A 13,160-nucleotide genomic window follows, 5' to 3' on the forward strand; every position below is an offset into this window, starting at 1 on the left:
TAGAAGTTGCTTAGTCATTAGTTTTCATTGCTGGAAGAGTTGAAGTGCTTAGGTGTTTCGAAAAGATTAGATATCGAAGTAGATTTACTCAATGGGAATTAGTCACAAGCTGCAATATTTGGGATGAGGTTGGTTCGTTTCGAAAAAAATAGATGATCCAACGGATTATTTCAGCATTCCCCAAGAACCAATTGGCGAACCAGTTCTGTAATTCTAGACAGAGAAATCGAGAAAATAGTCGTGCGAATTGCCAGCATACCGTTGGGATTGAATTCCATTGAGCAATTGTTAGACGTAACTCCTGTTCGCTTCTTCTTGATTTACTTCCTATCGATTCGTTCTCGAGACGGAAGCAGGTGGTGTCGAGAAATAGATACAGTCGAAAACTTGAAGAAATCGTTAGCGATTTCGAGGAGCAACGGAATACTCGGGAGTTACCTTGTTGTATATGTGGATTCCTTGGGAAACTTGTCCACAAACGGTATGAAATATAGAAAAGTTATCCGTTTGATAATCGAGATTAGATTCTGATCAAATAGCGATAGGGTGCCTTGTTTACAATAAATTATATAATAAACACGGGCCAGGGTGTTCTGTATGCTTTTTAAACAGTTATCTTGTAGACAATTTGATTGACGTTTACGTATCAACTCGATGAGTTTGAACTTTTGATAATATTTTTTTGACGAGAGGTGTGCGTTTACGAACTTTTTCTTATCATATAAAGTGCAGAGGAAACAGATTATTGTGAAATAGACATCGACATAGAGCAGCACTATTCCGAAACGATTAATCTTTAACCATTGGTATTAAACCGATGACGATGTAAATTGTGCTTTGCCAGTACGTCCACGTTCAAATGTCAAGTCCGCATTAGTGCATTTCATATATAGAACATATCATTAAGGAGGTATTAACATGTCGCCACTGGCTTCAGCAACAGAAATTCTTGTCATCCACCAATGAGTAAGTAATTGCATAGTTTTACACGTTCTTGAGGATGTACCTAGCGATAGGTTGTCTAAATTTGATCGCTTTGAGTCAAAGAATTGACTACCGTATATGAGAAACTAAGTCAAATACAAGCAGTACAATCATCAATTAAAATTAACATTATTTACGAGTATCGATGCAAACAGATCCCAAGAGAATAGTACAGAAGATACTGATTCGAATATCAGCGATACAATTGTTAATTAAAATTGATATATCGATGAAAATAGAATGCAGAGAACGTTGATCGCTTTCCATGCATTCCATCGCACGAAATTGTTTAATTAACCGAGAAATTCGTCGCGATCGCGTAGTCTGCTCCGGTCTGCCTCGTTTTGTTTTATTTATCTCTGAAAGTTACAGTTCTTTTGTCAGCCTGTGTATGTTTTTAATATCCTTTTTAGCTGGACGGAAAATCGTATTCCGTGTATTACCTGTTTCCGGCGATCCGCGCGGCGCGACGCATCGGCCTATGAGAAGCCGCCTGCAAGTCAGCATGAAAATCATAATTCTCTTGGCAGATTGCTCGCGAAATGGGTCAGGGAATTCGTGTCTAAACGATATAATCCTGAATTACTATTTAGATTTTACAGCTGGCCAAACTCCGCAAGATCGATCGTGTAACAATTTTTTATCGCCTTATACGACTTTTATATCTAAAGATATAAAACTTTGTTTGTTAAATCGAAGAAAAAATTAATTTTTCTCTGTCTAAAGATCGTTTCATTAGCTATAAAATTTAGCTTCGAATCCATGTAAAATGTTACAATGAAAGGTATTTACGAATTCACGGGAATTTTACGACGGAGTACAGCACAAATGGCTGTCCCGTCACAGAACGATCTCGAGTGATTTCTCAAGACGAATCGCGTCTATTCATCAACTCGAATCCCCGCTATTTATCGACGGGACGTTTCAATAATCTGGAAATTTAACAATGATCTCCACTGGCTTGTACAAATAGCAAACGAGTCTCTCTAATTTCATACGAATTATATTAATGTTACATTAACTACAATTGTATCGCAATCCTTGATAGCGGCTGCAGGATCTTCCAAAGACTTTTAGAATGACCCTCTCTTTTCGTAATATCCTGTGAAATAGTATTCTGTATTATTCGCGTGCCTGCTAATTAGCACATCACGTAAGAAATGAAGCAAAGGAAATAATCGGACATGGTTATTCAAAACCGTAGATGCATTGTTAGGAGCCTTTTGACGACATCCTTCTGCAGGTAACCAGGTTGTTTCCTGGCATTCTGCCAAAGTCAAGACTGCTGAACGAGACGGCTTGAAGAACTTGGAAAGATTCTCTCCTATCCGCAGTGACGTTTCACATCATATCTCCGTCGATGCAGTTCGCAATTTCCGGCTCGTCTGGAAAGGACACTTCCACGTAGGAAGCTACTCGTCAGCGTCGATCGAGAGAGAAATAATGCGAAAATTCGTTTTCTTTTTTTTTACATTGTAACCACTAAGTTTCACTTACAATTAGTATTGGTAGAAAAACTCTAGAGTGCCTAGCTCAGGAACACTAAGCTTTCGCTATTGTATCCCTATTTCTCTGATTAGGTTTGCGCAGGTAGACAATCAGTTTATCATTTAGTTTTGTACATATCGACAATTTTTGAAGGCGTCACGCGATCGATCGTCGCAGGATTATCGCCATTTTCGCTAGACTGAGTTCAAGACTTGCGATTCAGGATGTGCCGAGGGATAGGACGTCTGCGAGATAAACGCGATGGAGCAATGGGAAAAATGTGGGATGAGGAGCCAAGGAATTTGGAAACAGGAAGACGAATCTGCAGGCTTGAAATCTCTCCATAAATAGGTAGGATAAAATAGGTTTCGTACAGGGCGCAGTATCGTGACGACTTTCACGAATGGATGGGGTTGAAATGGAGTTTGGAAATTTTATTGGAAGATGCAGAGGATTTTCCAAAAGAGATTCTAGGATTTTGTCTTTCAATGAAATACAATTCTTTTATTTTAGAAGAAAATTCTGTCCTTTTGGGGAACCCTTTGTTTCGAGGAACAGGCTCATCATAGTTTCATGATTTCGCACAGGACAAGAAGCCATGGCTAGGCCAGATACGAAGTCGAGTTTAATTTGCAATATTCCATGTTTGCTTGGCCCGCGATGCTCACGAAAGTCTTCTACTTTCCTGGAGGCTCTCAATCCCGGGTTGCTTCATCATCTGGCGAAATGAATCCTTGAAGGTTTGACACGAAACCACGTATAAAACGGCCTCTGTAAACTGTATACTCCCTGCTTGTAAATACTCCACTCGGTGAGTTTCTTTATTTTCTGCCTGCGAACCAGGGAGTGGCGACACACCTTGTATGATACATTCACGGCTACCACTTTCTGAAACACCAACAGCTCGGCGTAGTTTTATCATATCGGGGAGCATAAAGATAAAAATGGAAATGTGTGCAAGGATAAAAATAGATGGAGATTAAAATATTTACTTAAAAATATAACGAAGAATATGTATATATATGTATATTTAACATAATAATGAATGCGTGGTTTACGAGGAATATGAGTATCGTCTGGTCGAAGAAAATGGAAAAATCTGATTGAATTTGTCGCGAGTACAAAGAACGAGGCGCACGTTCGTCGAATAAATACGTTTACCGAGTAAACAGAGCTTCTACTGGAATATCGGACTTCCAAACATTTTGGGAGACAAGTTTTCGAGCGCGTTGATTGTGTTGATACGTGTTAATTGCTCGAACAACTGTCGTTAAACAAGGGGAGTGTTCGCGTAACCGAAACCGTGTATTTAGATTATTCTCTAAAACGGATGGATTATTGCATTTAGTTTAGTCGAAATGGCAGAGAAAATTAATATGATGTTAAATCCAATTACTTCTTTTTAAGATAATAATAGGATATTAAATATGATTATTAATTAACGACGAATTCGCTCCAATTATTATGGGATTGATTACGTGAACTTTAGATTGCCTAGGGTCCTCTGTTGACAAATCACAATAAACTGGGATGCAGCTTCATCCTTAATTAAGAGAAAATTGACGAACTTTCTTATCGATTCCATTCCAGAGTCCAATATCTTCGATTCTACCCAAGACACTTTTGTCGAACACTTCAATTAGAATCATGTTTCAGAAGCAAACGAAAGTATCAAAGCCACGTAAGCAGATTAAACGAATGAAAATATATATATATATATATATATATATGTTGTAAGCCCATGAATTGTAAATACTTAGAAATAATTTTAGTTTATTTCGAAAAAGTTTATTTTCTCGTCGGAGATTTACATTTCTAAAGAATACTTCCTGCAAAATCAAACGCTTTCAGATGAGAATTTTAAGACGCGTAACCCCTTTTGTTCGTTTTTCTGTGTCATCCTCAATGAAAAGAAACTCCGTGTGTTGCACGATACGTAATTCGTCTAGTAATCGGCCTAGTTCCGACGATCCCTTCAATTTCAAAGAGTGAAACAGTACGAAAAGCATAGGAAAAAAGATAATATTACAGAAACAAAATATGAAGTATCCACGTAAAAGTAAAGAAATTTTTATTACGCTAGCAGATGTAAAGTGTTCATTTGTATTCTAGGAAACGAGATACATAATCTATTAACAATAATGGACTACTGGAAAAATGTTTCATTATCGCCACACGAATGTCATTCTAGTGGCATAAATTTCTTTATCTAGGTAGACATAGACAATTTTTATTTGAACGATAAAACGACTATCATATGAATTATAGAACGATACTAAAGTCTTCAAGTTTCTACAAAGTGTACATATAATTTTAGTTTTATTAAATGGCAAAATTTGTATTGTCACTTCTAATCGGGATTCTTTTGTTAATTTTCGTTATTTTCCTTCCATTTTGCTGGGACAGCTCTGGAAAGGTGCCAGTTCCATTTTTAAATGGAACCATGGTACTTCTTCCTCCTAGTGTTTCAGAGTGGATCGAAACGAATACGGTAATGATACACCGAGTTGTATGTTATTGGTATTTGGCTCGAGAAACGCATTCGAAGTGCGAGGGAGAATAATATTCGCGATTATCTACATCGAACGCGAATGACGTTCATTCCTTGTCCAGTTCTCCACGCTGTTACGCAACGATGATGAAGTATTCCATTCTTGGCCCTTCCATGCTTCCAAAAAAGTGATTCTCATGATTTTCATTCAATTTTTATTTTACTTTTACTTTTACTTTTACTTTTCATTCGACTTTAATTTTAATTTTACTTCTCGTTCAATTTCAATTTTATTTTCGATTTTCTACACCCCTATCTAGACCATTTGAAAAGTATAAAAAACATAATGCAAAAGTCGCGAAAAACAAGAATTTAAAAGAAACAAGGTATCACCGGGTACAACTAAAACTCCCTTAAAGAGAAATATCGTTGAAAAAAGGGTTGTTCCTCCCATCCCTCGTCATCGACTCACAAGTAAATTCTCAAAGCTTTCAGAAAGATGCTCGCTCCGCTACGAATCATCGCCCCCCTCATCTTCACTCCCAAAAAGTGTTCGTCGCAGAGTCGCCATCAGAAATTGGACGAATTCTAGGTACAGAGGGGGGGGGGAGGGGGGAGGGGACAGGACGTTGCATGGGGAGTTAGCCAAAGGGAGTAACCGAGTTCGTTCCACCGTTTACGGAAATCAACGACTGCTCTATGCAGGTTAAGAGAGAAATTCTTTCCTTGAATTTCCGCGGCTGGAATATAGGTTATCGGGGATGTAAGGCGAAAGAGGGTGGGCCGCGTTGGAGGTCGAAGTCAAAGTGTAGGGGGAGGAAGAGAGAACGATGGCCGTGGTGGGGGGTAGGACAAAGAAGATCCTGAATATTGCTGACGATGCCATCTTCGAGTGCTCTTCAGGCGGAGTTTCTCCGTTTAACTCGTTGCTCCCACCCCCATCCTTGTTTTTCATCATACATCTTTTATCGCGGTTACGCGGCTTTACCAACCCCCTCGTGAACACGCAGGTGATCCAGAAATGTCAGCACGCAGCCAAGGAACCCCTAAACGAGGATCTAACTTCGCTTTTACAACCCCTTTACGATTATATCTGACTCAAGGGGATGGTCTGTCTTGGAACTTTAAAAAGGGACGCTCGATCATTTTCTCTCTCGAATACCGTTGCCAGTAGCTTCTTTAAACTTTGCGTGATTATTTGTACACGTTTCAGGAACATGTGTATTTTTTATTCTTGAATATATATCGAAAAATCGATCAGTTTCTTTAAATTCCAAAGTAGAAGATCTCTTTAAGTCGCACAGCTAACGAGCAACATGAAATTTCAGATTTCAATGCACGAATACATTTAGAAGAAAATTCTTTCAAATTTTTAACCGAGATATATTAGAAAATGGCGTGGTGTCAGGTTTTTCTAGAAGTCAACGTTTTTCAGAACATGTCCCAGTTCCCGGAACCACCCTGTATACGAAGGTCATCATCTTGCAATTTTGTGTCAAGCGTAGCCATTTGATGGAAAACCACGTTAACGCGCGCCACGTCTTAAATTATTCCAGAGTAGCTGGAGTTTTCCGAGGGAAGCGCCAAGAAGAAATCCCTTTAGAAAACACAAGATTACGCGTTTCGCGTTTTCTTGTAAGTGTTCACTCAACAGATTCAGCTTTTCAAATATATCCGACGAACAAAGTAGATACTTCGTTGCATACTGTGGAATTCTGCGTCTGAAATGCCGAGGGGTGGAAAAGTTCTCGAGGAGGTAAGCGAGTAAAGACATTCCAAGAGGCTGTTATTTTTAACAAATTTTTCAGAATTTTATCATTTATGTCAACTACATTCATAATCTACTATCAGTTTCTCGGTCAGCACTTGAAAAAAATATTGCTCTAAAACGACACACCCTAATGTACATGTATAGTGTACGTGTGAACGGTTATCAATGTCCCGGGTTCGATCTCTGCAGGAAATATCACGTCATCGTTACTCATCGTCACTCGGTGCCCTGGACACGATGCATCACGAAGATGAAAACCATAAACGACCCTTTTCCGAACTCCCACCATCATTTTACAGATGTCATATCACGTCGTATATCTCTACGTTACAGCAGTGACTAACGAATCCATGCCAATTGTTCAACAATGAATCTAGAGGAGATTTCAAATTTTGTCTTTCATAAAAGATATTTAATTTTCAAATTTTATGTGAAACATGTTAAGCGAGTGCATTTTAAGACTATTTATAGCCTATTAAAACCTAATTGCCGATAGAAGAGGAACTTTAACCCACGATAGTTCATCGATGATGTCGTTATCTTCCGTTAAAATCGCTGATATCCTTTTTCTTCAGCCTCTCCTCGATAACCTTTTTCTTAAGCGTCCTTTTGCGAAGAACACTTTTACGCTTTTTTAATTAAATTGTTAAATATCGTCGTCAAGCTTCCCCTGGTACCTTCTCGAACTTGGAAAATTGTTCGTCCAACGTAGCAAAATGACGAGTAAATATTTCCTCTTAAACTAGAGTTAGAAAAATAACGACCGAGATTTTCAGACGAAAATTATTCGTTCAGATTCAGAGATTGTTTCTCCCTTAATTTTCATAGCGTGCGTACCTTCGACAAGGTTTGTCGGATTCTAATAACTTCCGTTCAAGGCCTGGTATCGATAATCCCATTGTGAAGTGGGTATCGAGAAAACTCCGGGGTTGAATGGAGTGCCGTAGTACCGCAGGAGACTGCTAATGCACTGTCAACAATGGATCTTTCACCGCGAAATCTCTTCCTCCTGGAACGAATTCACCCTCTACCGATTCCTGAACCGTGATTATTATTAACATTTAAACGAATACTATATGGAAAAAATAATAATTTAAAATTTGAAGCAGAGGAAGTAATAATAATATGCATGATTCACTTTTGATCAAGTCTGAAAATATTCTTCAATTTATAATTTCACTATCGTGTTCAATTAAAAGCTTGGTTGTTTTGCATTTACTTGTTCAAAATAGATAGATTCGATAAAATTGAAATAAAATAGAGTATCGTAACAAAGAAAGGTGCTACAATAAACACGTTTGACAATAGGAATGATTGTTAGGACCTCCAATTCTTAAAACAGAATCCGACTGTTCTAATTTTAGCTCGACGCTTCTTGGTTACCGCCACTTGTTGCCTCCTACTTACAATTGTGCTATTCTCACTCCGTTTCTATCGCACTGCTTCAATGGTCACGACGAATACATTTTCAGAATACATGATTCGCATCAAAAACAGTCTCGAAAAAGTTCGTACGTTCTAATAAATGACACTTTTACAAGTAACATACTTAATCGTTGCAATGACAGGTTGGTTGGAAAGATATTTTAGGTAGGAATTATTATGAGAAGTCTTGAAGGCTCTAATTATAGTTTAAAACCAAGTGGATTTAAATCTAGGCTATCAAGGAGCGAGTCTTGAGCTGAAATGAATTCTTGGAAATTGTTCCGCGGCCACTCTCGAGTTGTTTTCTGATTAGTGGGAACTACTCTTTGTAAGCTGCGGAGAAGTCTTGTTAAAACCCACCTTTGCCGTCGAGAGAGTGGCCGCTCTGCTACTTGGACACCACGAGTGCCTTCTGAATAAACTGAGGATAATAATAATAATAATAATAATAATAATAATAAAAGGGATGCGACAAAATTAACGAAGATGATTACATTGTAATATGTTTGATTATAGGTTGAGGATTACTTGACTGAATCGGTCAAAATTCACTGGAAAGTAAAATTAAGAAGAATGGTTGATTGTTTGCAAAAAAAAAAGATTACAAACAATGTATACATACAATTGTCCAATAATTTTATTTGTTTTTAGATAATCAGAACAAGAAAATTTGGAAGCCTGCAGTGAATATAACGCGCCAAAAAAAAAAGGGAAGTAAACAAGGGACGATAGTCCCGATGGAAAAATCCGCGAATGAGAAGTTCGTAGTTGAAAGGGTAGTTAAAAAGAAAATTAATAAATGCGGAAGTTTCGATCACGTGGGTGACTGGTGGTCGGTGGTCCATGAAGAACATTCAATATCGAATCATCGAGGGAAGAAACGGTCCTCGAAGAACTATGTGTTTGACCAACTTCCTAAAAGTGGTTGCAGTTTGTGGTGGGGTGACGACAGAGAGAGAGAGAGAGAGAGAGAGAGAGAGAGAGAGAGAGAGAGAGAGCGAGAGGGGGGGGGGAGGGGTTGGAACGAGCATGAAAGCACGAGGAAGAGGATCAGTGTACCAGAGAAAGAGGGTAGCGGCAAGTGCGGAGCTGCCACCCTTCGTCAGCTGTCCTGTACGAGGCAGCCAGTACGCGTCGTGGCTTCGCCACGTGCTTCTCGTGTCTTTGGAAAGTTTTGTGACCGATCATTGTGCGCCAAGTTTTCACATTTTCGACGGGTTCCCGCTCGTCCAGACTCGAGACACGAGCTTCCGTGATTTCACAATGGGATCGATTGAAAGGATTTCGACGAACTCATCATCAGCGTTCATCGTTTGGTTCTCGTGACTGCGCGATGAGGGGACCATTACAACGTCACCGATGGAACCTCCAATCTGCGAAGATCGAGCATAATAGGTGAGTCTGCGGAGAATTTATCATAGAGAATGTATTACATTATATAAAATAGTTACTAATTTTAATTTAGTAAAAATAGTTTGGTGCAGCAGCGTCTCCTAATTTCAGGGATCGTTAGAATGATTTACGTTAGTTTAATTCACTCGGTTTCTGTTTATTTTTTGTTTTGCTTATTTTTCTGTTGAATTTTTTTTAAATTACGTACAATTTTTAGTACTTACGACAAGTTTTCGAACGGGCCTGACATTGTTCTAATTTAAAACGGGAGTGATTTTCCCCGCCGAAGATAAAGTTATCCCTCTTCTTCAACGAGGACAATTTAAAAACTTACGGAGAGAAGTTTCGAAGCACGAAGAAGTGAAAAGTTTCAAGTACGTCTTAGCCAATGAAAAATGCTTTCTTTATAATGTGAAATTGTCCTAATAACTTAATCATTCTGAAACCTAAATTTGTTCGATTTAACCCATAACGTAAAAAAGTTTTCCAAAGTTTAGACCGAGGATTTTATAGATACATAAAAACGCCAGTAGAGTAAATATTTTTTTACACGTTCTCTTTCATTCGTAATTGCCTGAAATTTTAACGTCCAAGTATAATCATTAACATTAAGGAACAAAATTTTACGACTACTCGTCGTCATACAAACTTATGGCATCCACATAAAATTGCAAACATGGAGACTTTTTGCTTCGGAGCGGCCATACATTATCTCCTAGACAGCTGTAGACTCTTTCCATATTTCGTGTCGAATTCCGGCGACAAAATATCTTACATTCCCTTCGACGGTGTACGAACATAAAAATTCGAGGGAAAATGTTTCACGTTTACGCCGGAAAATTCCGAGAATATCAGGGATTGGAGAAAACGAACGCACCTCTATAAAAGAGGCCCTTAGTTTTGTCTAAAATAGCGCGGATTTATCTTGCCGCGAGCAAAGATATTTGTGAGGGAAAAAGGTGGCACTTAGGTGTGGGAATTCCCCGCGCGACTTATCGTCCTTCGATGCGATGACGATAATCCAACCGGGGGAAATAAATTCACGCTTCTCGCCTTGCACATCGTCGCTGAAACCGAAGAAAAAAGAAGAGAAATAAACTGGTTCGTAAATTTATCTACGATGTACCTTCTTTCGGGGAAAGTGTTTAATAATTTACGAGAATAAGTCGTGGCTTGGCAGAAAATTCGGTGAAACGAGGGGGACTCGTAAATTGAATTTATTCGCGGTGAATGGATGAAAGAATATATCAAATAGATAAATTGCTTCGGAACTTTCAAGACGATCCCATCCTCCATTAGTCCACTCGACCAAGGATTGATAGATTTCTCATTTCGCCACCTTCTTCGGCGTTCATTCAGGCCAGTCCCTTCGATAAACTCGATCATTGTTAAATGTCAGAGACATGTATACACCTAGCAGTCTGATTTCTGTCGAACGAAACGAAGGCAGCAGGCATTCGCGGGCTGATTAGAAAGTTTTATTGTAAAAGTTGCGCTTTCCACCGGGGGATCTTTCCTGTATTGTTAAGAATTAGGTCGGTGGTATTTCGTTCGCCCCTTTGGCAATCACTTTAAAAGCGCACTTTTCACTCCCAGCGCATCGTCCATGCCTGCCGAACTTTCTGTTTCCGTACTGTTCAATTAAAGGACATCAGATCGCCGTGTGTCGCGAGATTTCATCGTCGCGAATTCAATTTAAAAAGTTGAGGGCATTGTTGTGGGCATTGTTGTGGGCATTGGAAACGTGGCCAGGCATTTACAGTGTAATATTTGTTGTACACATTTCTATTTCAATTATTTCAACGAAAAACTAGAATTTACTATCATTTTTTGTTTGAAATTTCTATACATTTAGAATGTGTAGTGGAGGAACGTTGGCACAACATAATTGGAAGGGTGGTTCCTCGTGCACAAATGAAAAATAAATGAGAAACGAAGACTAAATTAATTTTTTAAATATTTCATTGTCGAGGATTTAAATACTTGTCGAAAATATTCCGATGCTAAACTCATCCTTCTACTCCCAGCTTCACGGTCACTAAATTTGACGTATCTTTCTCTAAAATAACAAAAATTAATAATCGGAGTAACACCTGATCAATTACCCAAAGCGATCACAGTGCCAGACAGTACTGTTGGTCGATTCGATAGCGTACCGTGACTAGGGCAACAACTATCGCGAAAACACAATGGCCACATCGCGATAAGCTCCGAGTTCTGGTTTGAAAAGAGCGAAGAGGCTCGGTAACATTATTTATCGCGACATTTTCACGGCGACGGAGAGGCCTTGTCAACCCCTGCAGATTTCGTTTTCTGGAGGATCGTTGGGACCAAACGATGCGTCTTGTGTTCACGAGCGTGCAATGCAATTTCTCGTTGACCCACCCGAGATGCAGAGTTTAAGCCTGTGAAATTAAAGGGCACCGATCGAAACAGAGGCGCGAGCTACGAAACGAGCTGGCGAATATTTTCCGATGACTAATCACGCGACGATACGTGTATTATCTTCGCTTGAAATTATTTTGTCTGCTCTCCTCTTATTTGTTCATTTTTCACACTTTTCTCTGTGAAAAATAATTTTACAATCCTGCTAGTGAATTGCATCGCGATTGTCGAGCTTCGTGTACGCCAGTCGATTAATTAAATACAACAGTTCAAATAGGCATCGACGACGCGACGCGTTCATTTCCAGCACGCTTCGTTCGCTTCATATTTGACACGAGCGAAGCTTGTGTGCAACTTGACGATGTAATTATCCTCGTGAAGGAGTCGTCCACGTTCTAGTTCAATTAACTGGCCATTTACGATGTGCATAAAATTGTATGCAAACCACCGTGCCAGCGTGTCGAGTGTTAATTCGATATCGAAGTTAACGCGTTGACATCTAGAACGAGTTGACAATTAACCCTTGGTACTGCGAGGACTCCGAGATCGGACGAAATTCGCCTCTAAATAGGTACTTCGAATAAAAGACACGATATTCGCCCCTCGTTCGTTGAATAAAAATTAAAAATTAAAATTTTAATTTACAACGATTAAACAAAATCTCTCGTAATAAAACATTTTTATTCCATTGAATAAACGTGCCTATCGAATAAATTATTTCGCCAGTAATCATCTTTTATTTCTTAGTACGATACTTGACGAATAGGTACGAATTTAAAGCGCATTACTGGAGCAGAAAATAGCATATTACGACGACAAGGTTGTCTCGCGTACCTATTTTAACTGGGCACTTTTTTTTCTAACTTTTTGTAGGCACTATGTGCCTCTAAATTTTTCTCTGCTCTCTAAATCTCGCTAACTCGCGTCGCAGAGGCGTAGTCAGACCAGAACATGCCTTATTGGGCACAATCTCATTGCAATACGAATAAATATATTTTTTGTTTTGGATTAGCAAAGTATCTCTCGATTAGAAAGTATCGCAGCATCGAGTGAAACAAAGCATAATTCAGCCACAGACCTTTCGTACAGTAAAAATTTTATTCCCTTTTGAGCTTTTACAGACAGTTCGATCGCAACAATAAATTGTTTACTTTCTCCAAATGTTTTATCGGTGTATTGGAAAACTATTCCAGCCTTTTCAGTGGCTTCCCGTTTCACAGGCAC

General features: G+C 39.0%; 1 protein-coding gene across 6 annotated transcripts in view; it reads left to right on the forward strand.

The window, feature by feature from the left end:
- LOC128873581 (gamma-aminobutyric acid receptor alpha-like) overlaps positions 1-13,160 on the forward strand; it is a 51,834-nt gene that overhangs the window by 14,785 nt on the left and 23,889 nt on the right. For 3 of the 6 annotated variants that reach the window (XM_054117271.1, XM_054117262.1, XM_054117279.1), the window contains one exon: positions 8,811-9,554. The gene's annotated coding sequence lies outside the window, so the exon portion shown is untranslated. Of the gene's footprint in view, positions 1-776; positions 967-6,896; positions 9,555-13,160 lie in introns of those variants that run through there. The other 3 variants (XR_008456437.1, XM_054117253.1, XM_054117288.1) reach the window with 2 other exon arrangements.

This window comes from Hylaeus volcanicus, chromosome 1 (genome assembly GCF_026283585.1).
Source record: "Hylaeus volcanicus isolate JK05 chromosome 1, UHH_iyHylVolc1.0_haploid, whole genome shotgun sequence".
NCBI lineage: Eukaryota > Metazoa > Arthropoda > Insecta > Hymenoptera > Colletidae > Hylaeus > Hylaeus volcanicus.